Source organism: Chiloscyllium plagiosum, unplaced genomic scaffold (assembly GCF_037043375.1).
Source record: "Chiloscyllium plagiosum isolate Xiang-an unplaced genomic scaffold, Cpla_swu_hap1 HiC_scaffold_33, whole genome shotgun sequence".
Classification (NCBI taxonomy): domain Eukaryota; kingdom Metazoa; phylum Chordata; class Chondrichthyes; order Orectolobiformes; family Hemiscylliidae; genus Chiloscyllium; species Chiloscyllium plagiosum.
The window spans coordinates 9,614,901-9,642,519 of record NW_028270171.1 but is presented as its reverse complement, the minus strand read 5'-3'; the positions used below and the strand labels follow the sequence as shown (position 1 = coordinate 9,642,519).

The 27,619-nt window shown below is 42.5% G+C and overlaps 1 protein-coding gene across 4 annotated transcripts in view; it reads right to left on the bottom strand.

Annotated features, from left to right (window-relative positions):
* Window positions 1-27,619, bottom strand: part of shank1 (SH3 and multiple ankyrin repeat domains 1) — a 534,917-nt gene that overhangs the window by 172,215 nt on the left and 335,083 nt on the right. The window lies entirely within an intron of this gene.

Genomic DNA, 27,619 nt, shown 5'->3' with positions numbered 1-27,619 from the left:
CACCATCACAACACCCTGTCACTAATATTCACCATCACACCATCCTGCCACAAATATTCACCAGCACATCATCCTGTCACCAATATTCACCATCACATCACTTTGTCATTAATATTCACCATCACTTCACTTTGTCATTAAAATTCACCATCACAATGCCCTGTCACTAATATTCACCATCACATCACCCTGTCACCAGTATTCACCATGACAATGCCCTGTCATTTATATTCAGCATCACATCACCCTGTCACTAATATTCACCAGAACAACACCCTGTCATTAATATTCACCATCACAACTCCCTGTCACCAATATTCACCATTACAACACCCTGTCACCAATATTCTCCATCACAACACCCTGTCATTAATATTCACCATCACATCACCCTGTCACCAACATTCACCATAACCACACCTTGTCATACAAATTCACCATCAGAACACGCTGTCATTAATGTTCACCAACACAACACCCTGTCACCAATATTCACCATCACAACACCCTGTCACTAATATTCACCATCACACCACCCTGCCACAAATATTCACCAGCACATCATCCTGTCACCAACATTCACCATCACATCACTTTGTCATTAATATTCACCATCACATCACTTTGTCATTAAATTTAACCATCACAATGCCCTGTCACTAATATTCACCATCACATCACCCTGTCACCAGTATTCACCATGACAACGCCCTGTCATTTATATTCAGCATCACATCACCCAGTCACCAATATTCACCAGAACAACACCCTGTCATTATTATTCACCATCACAACTCCCTGTCACCAATATTCACCATCACTACACCCTGTCACTAATATTCACTGTCACAACACCCTGTCACCAATATTCACCATCACTACACCCTGTCACTAATATTCACTGTCACAACACCCTGTCACCAATATTCTCCATCACAACACCCTGTCATTAATATTCACCATCACATCACCCTGTCACCAACATTCACCATAACCACACCCTGTCATACAAATTCACCATCACAACACGCTGTCATTAATATTAACCATCACAACACCCTGTCACCAATATTCACCATCACAACACCCTGTCACTAATATTCACCATCACACCACACTGCCACAAATATTCACCAGCACATCATCCTGTCACCAATATTCACCATCACGTCACCCTGTCACTAATATTCACCCTCACAACTCCCGGTCACAAACATGCACCATCACAACAACCTGTCACCAATATTCTCCATCACAACACCCTGTCATTAATACTCACCATCACGTCACCCTGTCACTAATATTCACCATCACAACACCCTGTCACCAATATTCACAATCACAACGCCCTGTCATTTATATTCACCAACACATCACCCTGTCGTTGATATTCACCATCACACCACCCTACCACCAATATTCACCATCACATCACTCTGTCACTAATATTCACCCTCACATCACCCTATCACCAATATTCACCCTCACAACACCCTGTCACTAATATTCACCATCACATCACCCTGTTACCAACATTCACCATCACAACACCGTCACTAATATTCACCATCACAACCTGTCACTAATATTCACCATCACAACACTCTGTCACTAATATTAACCATCACATCACCCTGTGACCAATATTCACCCTCACAACACCCTGTCACCAATATTCACAATAACATCACCCTGTTACCAATATTCACCATCACAACACCCTGTCACCAATATTCTCCATCACATCACCCTGTCACTAATATTCACCCCCACAACACCCTGTCATTAATATTCACCATCACAACACCATGTCACTAATATTCACCCTCACATCACCCTATCACCAATATTCACCCTCACAACACCCTGTCACCAATATTAACGATCATAAAACCCTATCACTAATATTCACCGTCACAACACCGTCATTAATATTCACCATCACACCGCCCTCTCCCTAACATTCACCCTCAGAACATCCTGTCACCAATATTCACCATCACAACACCCTGTCACTAACATTCACCCTCACAACACCCTGTCACTACTATTCACCATCACAACAGCCTGTCACCAACATTCACCATGAAACACCCTGTCACCAATATTCACCATAACCACACCCTGTCATACAAATTCACCATCACAACACCCTGTCATTAATATTCACCATCACAACACCCTGTCACCAATATTCACCATCACAACGCCCTGTCACTAATATTCACCATCACATCACTCTGTCACCAATATTCACCATCACACCACCCTGCCACCAATATTCACCATCACATCACTCTGTCACTAATATTCACCATCACAACACCCTGTCACCAATATTCTCCATCACAACACCCTGTCATTAATATTCACCATCACATCACCCTGACACCAATATTCTCCATCACAACACCCTGTCATTAATATTCACCATCACATCACCCTGTCACCAACATTCACCATAACAACACCCTGTCATACAAATTCACCATCACAACACACTGTTGTTAATATTCACCTACACAATACCCTGTCACCAATATTCACCATCACAACACCCTGTCACTAATATTCACCATCACACCATCCTGCCACTAATATTCACCATCACATCACTTTATCATTAATATTCACCATCACATCATTTTGTCATTAAAATTCACCATCACAATGCCCTGTCACTAATATTCACCATCACATCACCCTGTCACCAGTATTCACCATGACAATGCCCTGTCATTTATATTCAGCATCACATCACCCTGTCACTAATATTCACCAGAACAACACCCTGTCATTAATATTCACCATCACAACTCCCTGTCACCAATATTCACCATCACATCACCCTGTCACCAATATTCTCCATCACAACACCCTTTCATTAATATTCACCATCACATCACCCTGTCACCAACATTCACCATAACCACACCTTGTCATACAAATTCACCATCAGAACACGCTGTCATTAATGTTCAACAACACAACACCCTGTCACCAATATTCACCATCACAACACCCTGTCACTAATATTCACCATCACACCACCCTGCCACAAATATTCACCAGCACATCATCCTGTCACCAATATTCACCATCACGTCACCCTGTCACTAATATTCACCCTCACAACTCCCGGTCACAAACATGCACCATCACAACACCCTGTCACCAATATTCTCCATCACAACACCCTGTCATTAATACTCACCATCACGTCACCCTGTCACTATTATTCACCATCACAACACCCTGTCACCAATATTCACAATCACAACGCCCTGTCATTTATATTCACCAACACATCACCCTGTCGTTGATATTCACCATCACACCACCCTACCACCAATATTCACCATCACATCACTCTGTCACTAATATTCACCATCACATCACCCTTTTACCAACATTCACCATCACAACACCGTCACTAATATTCACCATCACAACCTGTCACTAATATTCACCATCACAACACTCTGTCACTAATATTAACCATCACATCACCCTGTGACCAATATTCACCCTCACAACACCCTTTCACCAATATTCACAATAACATCACCCTGTTACCAATATTCACCATCACTACACCCTGTCACCAATATTCTCCATCACATCACCCTGTCACTAATATTCACCCCCACAACACCTGTCATTAATATTTATCCCCACAACACCTTGTCAATAATATTCACCATCACAACACCCTGTCACTAATATTCAACATCATAACACCCTGTCACCAATATCTACCATCACATCACCCTGTCACTAATATTCACCCTCACAACTCCCGGTCACAAACATGCACCATCACAACACCCTGTCACTAATATTCACCATCACACCACCCTGCCACAAATATTCACCAGCACATCATCCTGTCACCAATATTCACCATCACGTCACCCTGTCACTAATATTCACCCTCACAACTCCCGGTCACAAACATGCACCATCACAACACCCTGTCACCAATATTCTCCATCACAACACCCTGTCATTAATACTCACCATCACGTCACCCTGTCACTAATATTCACCATCACAACACCCTGTCACCAATATTCACAATCACAACGCCCTGTCATTTATATTCACCAACACATCACCCTGTCGTTGATATTCACCATCACACCACCCTACCACCAATATTCACCATCACATCACTCTGTCACTAATATTCACCCTCACATCACCCTATCACCAATATTCACCCTCACAACACCCTGTCACTAATATTCACCATCACATCACCCTGTTACCAACATTCACCATCACAACACCGTCACTAATATTCACCATCACAACCTGTCACTAATATTCACCATCACAACACTCTGTCACTAATATTAACCATCAGATCACCCTGTGACCAATATTCACCAGAACAACACCCTGTCATTAATATTCACCATCACATCACCCTGTCACCAACATTCACCATAACCACACCCTGTCATACAAATTCACCATCACAACACGCTGTCATTAATATTCACCAACACAACACCCTGTCACCAATATTCACCATCACAACACCCTGTCACTAATATTCACCCTCACAACTCCCGGTCACAAACATGCACCATCACAACACCCTATCACCAATATTCTCCATCACAACATCCTGTCATTAATATTCACCATCACATCACCCTGTCAGCAACATTCATCATAACCACACCCTGTCATACAAATTCACCATCACAACACGCTGTCATTAATATTCACCAACACAACACCCTGTCACCAATATTCACCATCACAACACCCTGTCACTAATATTCACCATCACACCACCCTGTCACAATTATTCACCAGCACATCATCCTGTCACCAATATTCACCATCATAACACCCTGTCACTTACATTCACCATCACAGCACGCTGTCACTAGTATTCACTATCACAACACCCTGTCGCCAATATTCATTATCACAACACCCTGTCATCAATATTCACCCTCACAACACCCTGTCACCAATGTTCCCCATCATAACACCCTGTCACTAATATTTACCCTCACAAAACCCTGTCACTAATATTTACCCTCACTACACCCTGTCATTAATACTCACCCTCACACCTTGTCATTAATATTCACCATCACAGCACCTTGTCACCAATGTCCACCATCACATCACCCTGTCACTAATATTCACCCTCAGAATACTCTGTCACTTTTATTCACCATCACAACATTGTGTCACCTGAAGGTCACCATGCCTCAAACATGGGGACAGGTTGAAAGGTGAGTCCTGCTTCATAATCTCAGTCAGTGCAGGAAATAGACCACACTATTGGCATCAGTCTGCATCATAAACCTGCCAAACAGCCAACTGAGCTAACCAACTTGCTCTTTACCTGAAACTAATATTCACCATCAGAACAACACCTTGACACAATTATTCAGCATCAGAAACACATCCTGGCACAATATTACACGAGCATAATTTCCTGACACCAACATTGAACTTCACAACAATGTCTGCTCACACATATTTTCAGTCCCACAAATATTTCCTCCCACAGGGACTAATACTCAACATCATAACAAGATCAATCACAAACATTGCAAACTCTGACAAATATTCCCTGTCAATACTAATTCTCGCCATTACAGCAAAAACCAGACAGAAAGAATCATCCTCTCAACTTGATTCTGACACAACAGTTCACTATCACAGCAATAAACTGACACAAATATTCATCATCACAGCAATACACTGACACAATTATACACCATCACAGCACCCTGTCACCTATATTCACCATCAAAGCAATACACTGACACAATTATACACCAACACAACAGCACTCAGACACTAATATTCACCATCACACCAACAAGCCAAAACTAATATCAACCATCCAACACTCTGACACACATATTCACCATCACAGCAACACTCTTGCACAAAGATTTACAATTACAGCAACATCCTGGCGCAAAGATTCACCATCACAACAACACCCTGACACTAATATTCACCATCATAGAAACACCCTGGCACAAAGATTCACCATCACAGCAACAGCCTGGCACTAATATTCACCATCACAGCAACACCTTGGCACTAATATTCACCATCATAGAAACACCCTTGCACAAACATTCACCATCACAGTAACAGCCTGGCACAAAGATTCCCCATCACAGCAACAGCCTGGCACAAATATTCACCATCACAGCAACAGCCTGGCACAAATATTCACCATCACAGCAACACCCTGACACTAATATTCACCATCACAGCAACACCCTGGCACAAAGATTCACCATCACAGCAACACCCTGACACAAAGGTTCACCATCACAGCAACACCCTGGCACAAAGATTCACCAACACAGCAACACCCTGACACTAATATACACCATCATAGAAACACCCTGGCACAAAGATTCACCATCACAGCAACAGCCTGGCACTAATATTCACCATCACAGCAACACCCTGGCACTAATATTCACCATCACAGCAACACCCTGACACTAATATTCACCATCACAGCAACACCCTGGCATAAATATTTAGCACCACAGCAACAGCCTGGCACAAAGATTCACCATCATAGCAACACCCTGGCACAAACATTCACCATCACAACAACACCCTGGCACTAATATTCACCATCATAGCAACATCCTTGCACAAAGATTCACCCTTACAGCAACACCCTGGCACTAATATTCACCATCACAGCAATACCCTGGCACAAAGATTCACCCTTACAGCAACACCCTGGCACTAATATTCACCATCACAGCAACACCCTGGCACTACAGCATATATTCACCATCGCAGTAATACTGTCACATACATATTCACCATAACAGCAATGCTCTGACACTAACACAATAATCTCCATCACAGCAACACTGAGACACAAATTTATCATCACACTAACTCACTGACAAGAATATTCACCATCACAGTACCACTCTGACACAAATATTGACCATTGCATCACCACACTGAACCACATGTTCACCATGACAGCAACGCCTGTTTATAATAGTCACCATTACAGCAATACACTGACACAAGTATTCACCATCACAGGAACAACATGACATACATAGTCACCATCACAGCCAAACACTGATACAAATATTTATCATCACAGCAACAGTCTAACACAACTATTCACCATCACAGTGAATCTGTGACACAATTATGTACTATCACAGTAATTCTCTGTCACAAATATTAACCATCACAGCAATACTCTGAGACACTTAGTCGTCATGACAACAACATGCCGACACACATATTCACCATCACAGCAACACGCTGACACACATATTCACCATCACAGCAACACTCTGACACAAATATTCACCATCACAGCAACACTGACACACATATTCACCATCACAGCAACACTGACACACATATTCACCATCACAGCAACACTCTGACACACATATTCACCATCACAGCGACACTCTGACACACATATTCACCATCACAGCATCACTCTGACACACATATTCACAATCACAGCAACACTCTGACACATATAGTCACCATCACAGCAACACTCTGACACACATATTCACCATCACAGCGACACTGCGACACACATATTCACCATCACAGCAACACTCGGACACACATATTCACCATCACAGCAACACTGACACACATATTCACCATCACAGCAACACTCTGACACTAATATTCACCTTCACAGCAACACTCTGACACTAATATTCACAATCACAGCAACATTCTGATACAAATATTCACAATCACAGCAACACTCTGACACTAATATTCACAATCACAGCAACATTCTAATACAAATATTCACCATCACAGCAACACTCTGACACTAATATTCACAATCACAGCAACACTCTGACACTAATATTCACCATCACAACAGCACTCTGATACTAATATTCACAATCACAGCAACATTCGAATACAAATATTCATCATCACAACAACACTCTGACACTAATATTCACCATCACAGTTACTCACTAACACAGATATTCAACAGTCCAACAATTTCTTGACACAAATACTCCCCATCACTGCAATATTCTAACACTAATATTCACTATCACAGATATACTGTGACACAAATATTCACCATCACAGCAACACTCTGACACAGATATTCTCCATCAGAGCAACACTTTGACACTAATAATTACCAGTGCAGCAACACTCTGACACACATGTTCCCCATTACTACAACGCTTGGAAACACATATTCACCATCTCAGCAACACTCAGACACACATATTCACCATCACAGCAACACTGACACACATATTCACCATCTCAGCTACACTCGGACACACATATTCACCATCTCAGCAACTCTCTGACACACATATTCACCATCACAGCAACATTTGGACACATATAGTCACCATCACAGCAACACTGACACACATATTCACCATCGCAGCAACACTCTGACACACATATTCACCATCACAGCAACACTGACACACATATTCACCATCTCAGCTACACTTGGACACACATATTCACCATCACAGCAACACTCTGACACAAATATTCACCATCACAGCAACATATGGACACACATGTTCGCCATCACAACAACACTCTGACACACATATTCACCATCTCAGCAACACGCTGACACACATATTCACCATCACAGCAACACTCAGAACACATATTCACCATCACAGCAACACTCAGACACACATATTCACCATCTCAGCATCACTCCGACACACATATTCACCATCACAGCAACACTCGGACAGACATATTCACCATCACAGCAACACACTGACACACATATTCACCATCACATCAACACTCTGACACAAATATTCACCATCACAGGAACACTCTGACACACATATTCACAATCACAGCAACACACTGACACATATAGTCACCATCTCAGCAACATTTGAACACACATATTCACCATCACAGCGACACTGCGACACACATATTCACCATCACAGCAACACTGACACACATATTCACCATCACAGCAACACTCGGACACACATATTCACCATCACAGCAACACACTGACACACATAGTCACCATCTCAGCAACACTCTGACACACATATTCACCATCACAGCAACACTCTGACACACATATTCACCATCACAGCAACACTCTGACACACATATTCACCATCACAGCAACATATGGACACTCATATTCACCATCACAGCATCACTCTGACACATATTCACAATCAGAGCAACACTCTGACACATATAGTCACCATCTCAGCAACATTTGGACACACATATTCACCATCACAGCGACACTGCGACACACATATTCACCATCACAGCAACACTCGGACACACATATTCACCATCACAGCAACACTGACACACATATTCACCATCACAGCAACACGCTGACACACATATTCACCATCACAGCAACACTCTGACACAAATATTCACCATCACAGCAACACTGACACACATATTCACCATCACAGCAACACTCTGACACACATATTCACCATCACAGCAACACTCTGACACACATATTCACCATCACAGCATCATTCTGACACACATATTCACAATCACAGCAACACTCTGACACATATAGTCACCATCTCAGCAACATTTGGACACACATATTCACCATCACAGCGACACTGCGACACACATATTCACCATCACAGCAACACTCAGACACACATATTCACCATCACAGCAACACTCTGACACACATATTCACCATCACAGCAACATATGGACACTCATATTCACCATCACAGCATCACTTTGACACATATTCACAATCAGAGCAACACTCTGACACATATAGTCACCATCTCAGCAACATTTGGACACACATATTCACCATCACAGCGACACTGCGACACACATATTCACCATCACAACAACACGCTGACACACATATTCACCATCACAGCAACACTCTGACACAAATATTCACCATCACAGCAACACTGACACACATATTCACCATCACAGCAACACTCAGACACACATATTCACCATCACAGCAACACTCTGACACACATATTAACCATCACAGCGACACTCTGACACACATATTCACCATCACAGCATCACTCTGACACACATATTCACAATCACAGCAACACTCTGACACATATAGTCACCATCACAGCAACACTCTGACACACATATTCACCAGCACAGCGACACTGCGACACACATATTCACCATCACAGCAACACTCGGACACACATATTCACCATCACAGCAACACTCTGACACATATAGTCACCATCTCAGCAACATTTGGACACACATATTCACCACCACAGCAACACTGACACACATATTCACCATCTCAGCAACACTCTGACACATATAGTCACCATCTCAGCAACATTTGGACACACATATTCACCACCACAGCAACACTGACACACATATTCACCATCACAGCAACACTCTGATACACATATTCACCATGACAGCAACACCCTGACACACATATTCATCATCACAGCAACATTTGGACACATATAGTCACCATCACAGCAACACTCGGACACACATATTCACCATCACAGCAACACTTGGACACACATATTCACCATCACAGCAACACTCTGACACAAATATTCACCATCTCAGCAACACTTGGACACACATATTCACCATCTCAGCAACACTCTGACACATATAGTCACCATCTCAGCAACATTTGGACACACATATTCACCACCACAGCAACACTGACACACATATTCACCATCACAGCAACACTCTGATACACATATTCACCATGACAGCAACACCCTGACACACATATTCATCATCACAGCAACATTTGGACACATATAGTCACCATCACAGCAACACTCGGACACACATATTCACCATCACAGCAACATATGGACACTCATATTCACCATCACAGCATCACTCTGACACAAATATTCACCATCTCAGCAACACTTGGACACACATATTCACCATCTCAGCAACTCTCTGACACACATATTCACCATCACAGCAACATTTGGACACATATAGTCACCATCACAGCAACACTGACACACATATTCACCATCGCAGCAACACTCTGACACACATATTCACCATCACAGCAACACTGACACACATATTCACCATCTCAGCTACACTTGGACACACATATTCACCATCACAGCAACACTCTGACACAAATATTCACCATCACAGCAACATATGGACACACATGTTCGCCATCACAACAACACTCTGACACACATATTCACCATCTCAGCTACACTTGGACACACATATTCACCATCACAGCAACACTCTGACACAAATATTCACCATCACAGCAACATATGGACACACATGTTCGCCATCACAACAACACTCTGACACACATATTCACCATCTCAGCAACACTCTGACACACATATTCACCATCACAGCAACACTCAGAACACATATTCACCATCTCAGCAACACTCTGACACACATATTCACCATCACAGCGACACTCTGACACACATATTCACCATCACAGCAACACTCGGACAGACATATTCACCATCACAGCAACACACTGACACACATATTCACCATCACATCAACACTCTGACACAAATATTCACCATCACAGGAACACTCTGACACACATATTCACAATCACAGCAACACACTGACACACATATTCACCATCACATCAACACTCTGACACAAATATTCACCATCACAGGAACACTCTGACACACATATTCACAATCACAGCAACACACTGACACATATAGTCACCATCTCAGCAACATTTGAACACACATATTCACCATCACAGCGACACTGCGACACACATATTCACCATCACAGCAACACTGACACACATATTCACCATCACAGCAACACTCGGACACACATATTCACCATCACAGCAACACACTGACACACATAGTCACCATCTCAGCAACACTCTGACACACATATTCACCATCACAGCAACACTCTGACACACATATTCACCATCACAGCAACACTCTGACACACATATTCACCATCACAGCAACATATGGACACTCATATTCACCATCACAGCATCACTCTGACACATATTCACAATCAGAGCAACACTCTGACACATATAGTCACCATCTCAGCAACATTTGGACACACATATTCACCATCACAGCGACACTGCGACACACATATTCACCATCACAGCAACACTCGGACACACATATTCACCATCACAGCAACACTGACACACATATTCACCATCACAGCAACACGCTGACACACATATTCACCATCACAGCAACACTGACACACATATTCACCATCACAGCAACACTCTGACACACATATTCACCATCACAGCAACACTCTGACACACATATTCACCATCACAGCATCATTCTGACACACATATTCACAATCACAGCAACACTCTGACACATATAGTCACCATCACAGCAACACTCTGACACACATATTCACCATCACAGCGACACTGCGACACACATATTCACCATCACAGCAACACTCGGACACACATATTCACCATCACAGCAACACTGACACACATATTCACCATCACAGCAACACTCTGACACTAATATTCACCTTCACAGCAACACTCTGACACTAATATTCACAATCACAGCAACATTCTGATACAAATATTCACAATCACAGCAACACTCTGACACTAATATTCACAATCACAGCAACATTCTAATACAAATATTCACAATCACAACAACACTGACACTAATATTCACAATCAAAGCAACATTCTAATACAAATATTCACAATCACAACAACACTCTGACACTAATATTCACAATCACAGCAACACTCTGACACTAATATTCACCATCACAACAGCACTCTGATACTAATATTCACAATCACAGCAACATTCTAATACAAATATTCATCATCACAACAACACTCTGACACTAATATTCACCATCACAGTTACTCACTAACACAGATATTCAACAGTCCAATAATTTCTTGACACAAATACTCCCCATCACTGCAATATTCTAACACTAATATTCACTATCACAGATATACTGTGACACAAATATTCACCATCACAGCAACACTCTGACACAGATATTCTCCATCAGAGCAACACTTTGACACTAATAATTACCAGTGCAGCAACACTCTGACACACATGTTCCCCATTACTACAACGCTTGGAAACACATATTCACCATCTCAGCAACACTCAGACACACATATTCACCATCACAGCAACGCTCAGAACACATATTCACCATCACAGCAACACTCAGACACACATATTCACCATCTCAGCATCACTCTGACACACATATTCACCATCACAGCAACACTCGGACAGACATATTCACCATCACAGCAACACACTGACACACATATTCACCATCACATCAACACTCTGACACAAATATTCACCATCACATCAACACTCTGACACAAATATTCACCATCACAGGAACACTCGGACACACATATTCACCATCACAGCAACACACTGACACATATAGTCACCATCTCAGCAACATTTGAACACACATATTCACCATCACAGCGACACTGCGACACACATATTCACCATCACAGCAACACTGACACACATATTCACCATCACAGCAACACTCGGACACACATATTCACCATCACAGCAACACACTGACACACATAGTCACCATCTCAGCAACACTCTGACACACATATTCACCATCACAGCAACACTCTGACACACATATTCACCATCACAGCAACACTCTGACACACATATTCACCATCACAGCAACATATGGACACTCATATTCACCATCACAGCATCACTCTGACACATATTCACAATCAGAGCAACACTCTGACACATATAGTCACCATCTCAGCAACATTTGGACACACATATTCACCATCACAGCGACACTGCGACACACATATTCACCATCACAGCAACACTCGGACACACATATTCACCATCACAGCAACACTCGGACACACATATTCACCATCACAGCAACACGCTGACACACATATTCACCATCACAGCAACACTCTGACACAAATATTCACCATCACAGCAACACTGACACACATATTCACCATCACAGCAACACTCAGACACACATATTCACCATCACAGCAACACTCTGACACACATATTCACCATCACAGCGACACTCTGACACACATATTCACCATCACAGCATCACTCTGACACACATATTCACAATCACAGCAACACTCTGACACACATATTCACCATCACAGCGACACTGCGACACACATATTCACCATCACAGCAATACTCGGACACACATAGTCACCATCTCAGCAACACTCTGACACACATATTCACCATCACAGCAACACTCAGACACACATATTCACCATCACAGCAACACTCTGACACACATATTCACCATCACAGCGACACTCTGACACACATATTCACCATCACAGCACACTGACACACATATTCACCATCTCAGCAACACTCTGACACATATAGTCACCATCTCAGCAACATTTGGACACACATATTCACCATCACAACACCCTGTCACTAATATTCACCATCACACCACACTGCCACAAATATTCACCAGCACATCATCCTGTCACCAATATTCACCATCACGTCACCCTGTCACTAATATTCACCCTCACAATTCCCGGTCACAAACATGCACCATCACAACAACCTGTCACCAATATTCTCCATCACAACACCCTGTCATTAATACTCACCATCACGTCACCCTGTCACTAATATTCACCATCACAACACCCTGTCACCAATATTCACAATCACAACGCCCTGTCATTTATATTCACCAACACATCACCCTGTCGTTGATATTCACCATCACACCACCCTACCACCAATATTCACCATCACATCACTCTGTCACTAATATTCACCCTCACATCACCCTATCACCAATATTCACCCTCACAACACCCTGTCACTAATATTCACCATCACATCACCCTGTTACCAACATTCACCATCACAACACCGTCACTAATATTCACCATCACAACCTGTCACTAATATTCACCATCACAACACTCTGTCACTAATATTAACCATCACATCACCCTGTGACCAATATTCACCAGAACAACACCCTGTCATTAATATTCACCATCACATCACCCTGTCACCAACATTCACCATAACCACACCCTGTCATACAAATTCACCATCACAACACGCTGTCATTAATATTCACCAACACAACACCCTATCACCAATATTCACCCTCACAACACCCTGTCACTAATATTCACCATCACATCACCCTGTTACCAACATTCACCATCACAACACCGTCACTAATATTCACCATCACAACCTGTCACTAATATTCACCATCACAACACTCTGTCACTAATATTAACCATCACATCACCCTGTGACCAATATTCACCCTCACAACACCCTTTCACCAATATTCACAATAACATCACCCTGTTACCAATATTCACCATCACAACACCCTGTCACCAATATTCTCCATCACATCACCCTGTCACTAATATTCACCCCCACAACACCTGTCATTAATATTTATCCCCACAACACCTTGTCAATAATATTCACCATCACAACACCCTGTCACTAATATTCAACATCATAACACCCTGTCACCAATATCTACCATCACATCACCCTGTCACTAATATTCACCCTCACAACTCCCGGTCACAAACATGCACCATCACAACACCCTGTCACTAATATTCACCATCACACCACCCTGCCACAAATATTCACCAGCACATCATCCTGTCACCAATATTCACCATCACGTCACCCTGTCACTAATATTCACCCTCACAACTCCCGGTCACAAACATGCACCATCACAACACCCTGTCACCAATATTCTCCATCACAACACCCTGTCATTAATACTCACCATCACGTCACCCTGTCACTAATATTCACCATCACAACACCCTGTCACCAATATTCACAATCACAACGCCCTGTCATTTATATTCACCAACACATCACCCTGTCGTTGATATTCACCATCACACCACCCTACCACCAATATTCACCATCACATCACTCTGTCACTAATATTCACCCTCACATCACCCTATCACCAATATTCACCCTCACAACACCCTGTCACTAATATTCACCATCACATCACCCTGTTACCAACATTCACCATCACAACACCGTCACTAATATTCACCATCACAACCTGTCACTAATATTCACCATCACAACCTGTCACTAATATTCACCATCACAACACTCTGTCACTAATATTAACCATCACATCACCCTGTGACCAATATTCACCAGAACAACACCCTGTCATTAATATTCACCATCACATCACCCTGTCACCAACATTCACCATAACCACACCCTGTCATACAAATTCACCATCACAACACGCTGTCATTAATATTCACCAACACAACACCCTATCACCAATATTCACCCTCACAACACCCTGTCACTAATATTCACCATCACATCACCCTGTTACCAACATTCACCATCACAACACCGTCACTAATATTCACCATCACAACCTGTCACTAATATTCACCATCACAACACTCTGTCACTAATATTAACCATCACATCACCCTGTGACCAATATTCACCCTCACAACACCCTTTCACCAATATTCACAATAACATCACCCTGTTACCAATATTCACCATCACAACACCCTGTCACCAATATTCTCCATCACATCACCCTGTCACTAATATTCACCCCCACAACACCTGTCATTAATATTTATCCCCACAACACCTTGTCAATAATATTGACCATCACAACACCCTGTCACTAATATTCAACATCATAACACCCTGTCACCAATATCTACCATCACATCACCCTGTCACTAATATTCACCCTCACAACTCCCGGTCACAAACATGCACCATCACAACACCCTGTCACTAATATTCACCATCACACCACCCTGCCACAAATATTCACCAGCACATCATCCTGTCACCAATATTCACCATCACGTCACCCTGTCACTAATATTCACCCTCACAACTCCCGGTCACAAACATGCACCATCACAACACCCTGTCACCAATATTCTCCATCACAACACCCTGTCATTAATACTCACCATCACGTCACCCTGTCACTAATATTCACCATCACAACACCCTGTCACCAATATTCACAATCACAACGCCCTGTCATTTATATTCACCAACACATCACCCTGTCGTTGATATTCACCATCACACCACCCTACCACCAATATTCACCATCACATCACTCTGTCACTAATATTCACCCTCACATCACCCTATCACCAATATTCACCCTCACAACACCCTGTCACTAATATTCACCATCACATCACCCTGTTACCAACATTCACCATCACAACACCGTCACTAATATTCACCATCACAACCTGTCACTAATATTCACCATCACAACACTCTGTCACTAATATTAACCATCACATCACCCTGTGACCAATATTCACCCTCACAACACCCTGTCACCAATATTCACAATAACATCACCCTGTTACCAATATTCACCATCACAACACCCTGTCACCAATATTCTCCATCACATCACCCTGTCACTAATATTCACCCCCACAACACCCTGTCATTAATATTCACCATCACAACACCATGTCACTAATATTCACCCTCACATCACCCTATCACCAATATTCACCCTCACAACACCCTGTCACCAATATTAACGATCATAAAACCCTATCACTAATATTCACCGTCACAACACCGTCATTAATATTCACCATCACACCGCCCTCTCCCTAACATTCACCCTCAGAACATCCTGTCACCAATATTCACCATCACAACACCCTGTCACTAACATTCACCCTCACAACACCCTGTCACTACTATTCACCATCACAACAGCCTGTCACCAACATTCACCATGAAACACCCTGTCACCAATATTCACCATAACCACACCCTGTCATACAAATTCACCATCACAACACCCTGTCATTAATATTCACCATCACAACACCCTGTCACCAATATTCACCATCACAACGCCCTGTCACTAATATTCACCATCACATCACTCTGTCACCAATATTCACCATCACACCACCCTGCCACCAATATTCACCATCACATCACTCTGTCACTAATATTCACCATCACAACACCCTGTCACCAATATTCTCCATCACAACACCCTGTCATTAATATTCACCATCACATCACCCTGACACCAATATTCTCCATCACAACACCCTGTCATTAATATTCACCATCACATCACCCTGTCACCAACATTCACCATAACAACACCCTGTCATACAAATTCACCATCACAACACGCTGTTGTTAATATTCACCTACACAATACCCTGTCACCAATATTCACCATCACAACACCCTGTCACTAATATTCACCATCACACCATCCTGCCACTAATATTCACCAGCACATCATCCTGTCACCAATATTCACCATCACATCACTTTATCATTAATATTCACCATCACATCATTTTGTCATTAAAATTCACCATCACAATGCCCTGTCACTAATATTCACCATCACATCACCCTGTCACCAGTATTCACCATGACAATGCCCTGTCATTTATATTCAGCATCACATCACCCTGTCACTAATATTCACCAGAACAACACCCTGTCATTAATATTCACCATCACAACTCCCTGTCACCAATATTCACCATCACATCACCCTGTCACCAATATTCTCCATCACAACACCCTGTCACTAATATTCACCATCACACCACCCTGCCACAAATATTCACCAGCACATCATCCTGTCACCAATATTCACCATCACGTCACCCTGTCACTAATATTCACCCTCACAACTCCCGGTCACAAACATGCACCATCACAACACCCTGTCACCAATATTCTCCATCACAACACCCTGTCATTAATACTCACCATCACGTCACCCTGTCATTTATATTCACCAACACATCACCCTGTCGTTGATATTCACCATCACACCACCCTACCACCAATATTCACCATCACATCACTCTGTCACTAATATTCACCCTTACATCACCCTATCACCAATATTCACCCTCACAACACCCTGTCACTAATATTCACCATCACATCACCCTGTTACCAACATTCACCATCACAACACCGTCACTAATATTCACCATCACAACCTGTCACTAATATTCACCATCACAACACTCTGTCACTAATATTAACCATCACATCACCCTGTGACCAATATTCACCCTCACAACACCCTTTCACCAATATTCACAATAACATCACCCTGTTACCAATATTCACCATCACAACACCCTGTCACCAATATTCTCCATCACATCACCCTGTCACTAATATTCACCCCCACAACACCTGTCATTAATATTTATCCCCACAACACCTTGTCAATAATATTCACCATCACAACACCCTGTCACTAATATTCAACATCATAACACCCTGTCACCAATATCTACCATCACATCACCCTGTCACTAATATTCACCCTCACAACTCCCGGTCACAAACATGCACCATCACAACACCCTGTCACTAATATTCACCATCACACCACCCTGCCACAAATATTCACCAGCACATCATCCTGTCACCAATATTCACCATCACGTCACCCTGTCACTAATATTCACCCTCACAACTCCCGGTCACAAACATGCACCATCACAACACCCTGTCACCAATATTCTCCATCACAACACCCTGTCATTAATACTCACCATCACGTCACCCTGTCACTAATATTCACCATCACAACACCCTGTCACCAATATTCACAATCACAACGCCCTGTCATTTATATTCACCAACACATCACCCTGTCGTTGATATTCACCATCACACCACCCTACCACCAATATTCACCATCACATCACTCTGTCACTAATATTCACCCTCACATCACCCTATCACCAATATTCACCCTCACAACACCCTGTCACTAATATTCACCATCACATCACCCTGTTACCAACATTCACCATCACAACACCGTCACTAATATTCACCATCACAACCTGTCACTAATATTCACCATCACAACACTCTGTCACTAATATTAACCATCACATCACCCTGTGACCAATATTCACCAGAACAACACCCTGTCATTAATATTCACCATCACATCACCCTGTCACCAACATTCACCATAACCACACCCTGTCATACAAATTCACCATCACAACACGCTGTCATTAATATTCACCAACACAACACCCTGTCACCAATATTCACCATCACAACACCCTGTCACTAATATTCACCCTCACAACTCCCGGTCACAAACATGCACCATCACAACACCCTGTCACCAATATTCTCCATCACAACATCCTGTCATTAATATTCACCATCACATCACCCTGTCAGCAACATTCATCATAACCACACCCTGTCATACAAATTCACCATCACAACACGCTGTCATTAATATTCACCAACACAACACCCTGTCACCAATATTCACCATCACAACACCCTGTCACTAATATTCACCATCACACCACCCTGTCACAATTATTCACCAGCACATCATCCTGTCACCAATATTCACCATCATAACACCCTGTCACTTACATTCACCATCACAGCACGCTGTCACTAGTATTCACTATCACAACACCCTGTCGCCAATATTCATTATCACAACACCCTGTCATCAATATTCACCCTCACAACACCCTGTCACCAATGTTCCCCATCATAACACCCTGTCACTAATATTTACCCTCACAAAACCCTGTCACTAATATTTACCCTCACTACACCCTGTCATTAATACTCACCCTCACACCTTGTCATTAATATTCACCATCACAGCACCTTGTCACCAATGTCCACCATCACATCACCCTGTCACTAATATTCACCCTCAGAATACTCTGTCACTTTTATTCACCATCACAACATTGTGTCACCTGAAGGTCACCATGCCTCAAACATGGGGACAGGTTGAAAGGTGAGTCCTGCTTCATAATCTCAGTCAGTGCAGGAAATAGACCACACTATTGGCATCAGTCTGCATCATAAACCTGCCAAACAGCCAACTGAGCTAACCAACTTGCTCTTTACCTGAAACTAATATTCACCATCAGAACAACACCTTGACACAATTATTCAGCATCAGAAACACATCCTGGCACAATATTACACGAGCATAATTTCCTGACACCAACATTGAACTTCACAACAATGTCTGCTCACACATATTTTCAATCCCACAAATATTTCCTCCCACAGGGACTAATACTCAACATCATAACAAGATCAATCACAAACATTGCAAACTCTGACAAATATTCCCTGTCAATACTAATTCTCGCCATTACAGCAAAAACCAGACAGAAAGAATCATCCTCTCAACTTGATTCTGACACAACAGTTCACTATCACAGCAATAAACTGACACAAATATTCATCATCACAGCAATACACTGACACAATTATACACCATCACAGCACCCTGTCACCTATATTCACCATCAAAGCAATACACTGACACAATTATACACCAACACAACAGCACTCAGACACTAATATTCACCATCACACCAACAAGCCAAAACTAATATCAACCATCCAACACTCTGACACACATATTCACCATCACAGCAACACTCTTGCACAAAGATTTACAATTACAGCAACATCCTGGCGCAAAGATTCACCATCACAACAACACCCTGACACTAATATTCACCATCATAGAAACACCTTGGCACAAAGATTCACCATCACAGCAACAGCCTGGCACTAATATTCACCATCACAGCAACACCTTGGCACTAATATTCACCATCATAGAAACACCCTGCACAAACATTCACCATCACAGTAACAGCCTGGCACAAACATTCACCATCACAGCAACACCCTTGCACAAACATTCACCATCACAGTAACAGCCTGGCACAAAGATTCCCCATCACAGCAACAGCCTGGCACAAATATTCACCATCACAGCAACAGCCTGGCACAAATATTCACCATCACAGCAACACCCTGACACTAATATTCACCATCACAGCAACACCCTGGCACAAAGATTCACCATCACAGCAACACCCTGACACAAAGGTTCACCATCACAGCAACACCCTGGCACAAAGATTCACCATCACAGCAACACCCTGACACTAATATACACCATCATAGAAACACCCTGGCACAAAGATTCACCATCACAGCAACAGCCTGGCACTAATATTCACCATCACAGCAACACCCTGGCACTAATATTCACCATCATAGAAACACCCTGCACAAATATTCACCATCACAGCAACACCCTGGCACTAATATTCACCATCACAGCAACACCCTGACACTAATATTCACCATCACAGCAACACCCTGGCATAAATATTTAGCACCACAGCAACAGCCTGGCACAAAGATTCACCATCATAGCAACACCCTGGCACAAACATTCACCATCACAACAACACCCTGGCACTAATATTCACCATCATAGCAACACCCTTGCACAAAGATTCACCCTTACAGCAACACCCTGGCACTAATATTCACCATCACAGCAATACCCTGGCACAAAGATTCACCCTTACAGCAACACCCTGGCACTAATATTCACCATCACAGCAACACCCTGGCACTACAGCATATATTCACCATCGCAGTAATACTGTCACATACATATTCACCATAACAGCAATGCTCTGACACTAACACAATAATCTCCATCACAGCAACACTGAGACACAAATTTATCATCACACTAACTCACTGACAAGAATATTCACCATCACAGTACCACTCTGACACAAATATTGACCATTGCATCACCACACTGAACCACATGTTCACCATGACAGCAACGCCTGTTTATAATAGTCACCATTACAGCAATACACTGACACAAGTATTCACCATCACAGGAACAACATGACATACATAGTCACCATCACAGCCAAACACTGATACAAATATTTATCATCACAGCAACAGTCTAACACAACTATTCACCATCACAGTGAATCTGTGACACAATTATGTACTATCACAGTAATTCTCTGTCACAAATATTAACCATCACAGCAATACTCTGAGACACTTAGTCGTCATGACAACAACATGCCGACACACATATTCACCATCACAGCAACACGCTGACACACATATTCACCATCACAGCAACACTCTGACACAAATATTCACCATCACAGCAACACTGACACACATATTCACCATCACAGCAACACTCAGACACACATATTCACCATCACAGCAACACTCTGACACACATATTCACCATCACAGCGACACTCTGACACACATATTCACCATCACAGCATCACTCTGACACACATATTCACAATCACAGCAACACTCTGACACATATAGTCACCATCACAGCAACACTCTGACACACATATTCACAATCACAGCGACACTGCGACACACATATTCACCATCACAGCAACACTCGGACACACATATTCACCATCACAGCAACACTGACACACATATTCACCATCACAGCAACACTCTGACACTAATATTCACCTTCACAGCAACACTCTGACACTAATATTCACAATCATAGCAACATTCTGATACAAATATTCACAATCACAGCAACACTCTGACACTAATATTCACAATCACAGCAACATTCTAATACAAATATTCACAATCACAACAACACTGACACTAATATTCACAATCACAGCAACATTCTAATACAAATATTCACCATCACAGCAACACTCTGACACTAATATTCACAATCACAGCAACACTCTGACACTAATATTCACCATCACAACAGCACTCTGATACTAATATTCACAATCACAGCAACATTCTAATACAAATATTCATCATCACAACAACACTCTGACACTAATATTCACCATCACAGTTACTCACTAACACAGATATTCAACAGTCCAACAATTTCTTGACACAAATACTCCCCATCACTGCAATATTCTAACACTAATATTCACTATCACAGATATACTGTGACACAAATATTCACCATCACAGCAACACTCTGACACAGATATTCTCCATCAGAGCAACACTTTGACACTAATAATTACCAGTGCAGCAACACTCTGACACACATGTTCCCCATTACTACAACGCTTGGAAACACATATTCACCATCTCAGCAAAACTCAGACACACATATTCACCATCACAGCAACACTCAGAACACATATTCACCATCACAGCAACACTCAGACACATATATTCACCATCTCAGCATCACTCTGACACACATATTCACCATCACAGCAACACTCGGACAGACATATTCACCATCACAGCAACACACTGACACACATATTCACCATCACATCAACACTCTGACACAAATATTCACCACCACAGGAACACTCTGACACACATATTCACAATCACAGCAACACACTGACACATATAGTCACCATCTCAGCAACATTTGAACACACATATTCACCACCACAGCGACACTGCGACACACATATTCACCATCACAGCAACACTGACACACATATTCACCATCACAGCAACACTCGGACACACATATTCACCATCACAGCAACACACTGACACACATAGTCACCATCTCAGCAACACTCTGACACACATATTCACCATCACAGCAACACTCTGACACACATATTCACCATCACAGCAACACTCAGACACACATATTCACCATCACAGCAACATATGGACACTCATATTCACCATCACAGCATCACTTTGACACATATTCACAATCAGAGCAACACTCTGACACATATAGTCACCATCTCAGCAACATTTGGACACACATATTCACCATCACAGCGACACTGCGACACACATATTCACCATCACAGCAACACTCGGACACACATATTCACCATCACAGCAACACTGACACACATATTCACCATCACAGCAACACGCTGACACACATATTCACCATCACAGCAACACTCTGACACAAATATTCACCATCACAGCAACACTGACACACATATTCACCATCACAGCAACACTCAGACACACATATTCACCATCACAGCAACACTCTGACACACATATTAACCATCACAGCGACACTCTGACACACATATTCACCATCACAGCATCACTCTGACACACATATTCACAATCACAGCAACACTCTGACACATATAGTCACCATCACAGCAACACTCTGACACACATATTCACCAGCACAGCGACACTGCCACACACATATTCACCATCACAGCAACACTCGGACACACATATTCACCATCACAGCAACACTGACACACATATTCACCATCTCAGCAACACTCTGACACACATATTCACCATCACAGCAACACTGACACACATATTCACCATCACAGCAACACGCTGACACACATATTCACCATCACAGCAACACTCTGACACAAATATTCACCATCACAGCAACACTGACACACATATTCACCATCACAGCAACACTCAGACACACATATTCACCATCACAGCAACACTCTGACACACATATTAACCATCACAGCGACACTCTGACACACATATTCACCATCACAGCATCACTCTGACACACATATTCACAATCACAGCAACACTCTGACACATATAGTCACCATCACAGCAACACTCTGACACACATATTCACCAGCACAGCGACACTGCCACACACATATTCACCATCACAGCAACACTCGGACACACATATTCACCATCACAGCAACACTGACACACATATTCACCATCTCAGCAACACTCTGACACACATATTCACCATCACAGCAACACACTGACACACATATTCATCATCACAGCAACATTTGGACACATATAGTCACCATCTCAGCAACATTTGGACACACATATTCACCACCACAGCAACACTGACACACATATTCACCATCACAGCAACACTGACACACATATTCACCATCACAGCAACACTCTGATACACATATTCACCATGACAGCAACACCCTGACACACATATTCATCATCACAGCAACATTTGGACACATATAGTCACCATCACAGCAACACTCGGACACACATATTCACCATCACAGCAACACTTGGACACACATATTCACCATCTCAGCAACACTTGGACACACATATTCACCATCACAGCAACACTTGGACACACATATTCACCATCTCAGCAACACTTGGACACACATATTCACCATCTCAGCAACACTTGGACACATATATTCACCATCACAGCAACACTTGGACACACATATTCACCATCTCAGCAACACTTGGACACACATAGTCACCATCACAGCAACACTCGGACACACATATTCACCATCACAGCAACACTTGGACACACATATTCACCATCTCAGCAACACTTGGACACACATATTCACCATCACAGCTACACTTGGACACACATATTCACCATCTCAGCAACATTTGGACACATATAGTCACCATCACAGCAACATATGGACACACATATTCACCATCACAGCAACACTCTGACACAAATATTCACCATCTCAGCAACACTTGGACACACATATTCACCATCTCAGCAACTCTCTGACACACATATTCTCCATCACAGCAACATTTGGACACATATAGTCACCATCACAGCAACACTCGGACACACATATTCTCCATCACAGCAACACTGACACACATATTCACCATCGCAGCAACACTCTGACACACATATTCATCATCACAGCAACATATGGACACACATGTTCGCCATCACAACAACACTCTGACACACATATTCACCATCTCAGCAACACTCTGACACACATATTCACCATCACAGCAACACTGACACACATATTCACCATCTCAGCTACACTTGGACACACATATTCACCATCACAGCAACACTCTGACACAAATATTCACCATCACAGCAACATATGGACACACATGTTCGCCATCACAACAACACTCTGACACACATATTCACCATCTCAGCAACACTCTGACACACATATTCACCATCTCAGCAACACTCTGACACACATATTCACCATCACAGCAACACTCAGAACACATATTCACCATCTCAGCATCACTCTGACACACATATTCACCATCACAGCAACACTCGGACAGACATATTCACCATCACAGCAACACACTGACACACATATTCACCATCACATCAACACTCTGACACAAATATTCACCATCACAGCAACACACTGACACACATATTCACCATCACATCAACACTCTGACACAAATATTCACCATCACAGGAACACTCTGACACACATATTCACAATCACAGCAACACACTGACACATATAGTCACCATCTCAGCAACATTTGAACACACATATTCACCATCACAGCGACACTGCGACACACATATTCACCATCACAGCAACACTGACACACATATTCACCATCACAGCAACACTCTGACACACATATTCACCATCACAGCAACATATGGACACTCATATTCACCATCACAGCATCACTCTGAAACATATTCACAATCAGAGCAACACTCTGACACATATAGTCACCATCTCCGCAACATTTGGACACACATATTCACCATTACAGCGACACTGCGACACACATATTCACCATCACAGCAACACTCGGACACACATATTCACCATCACAGC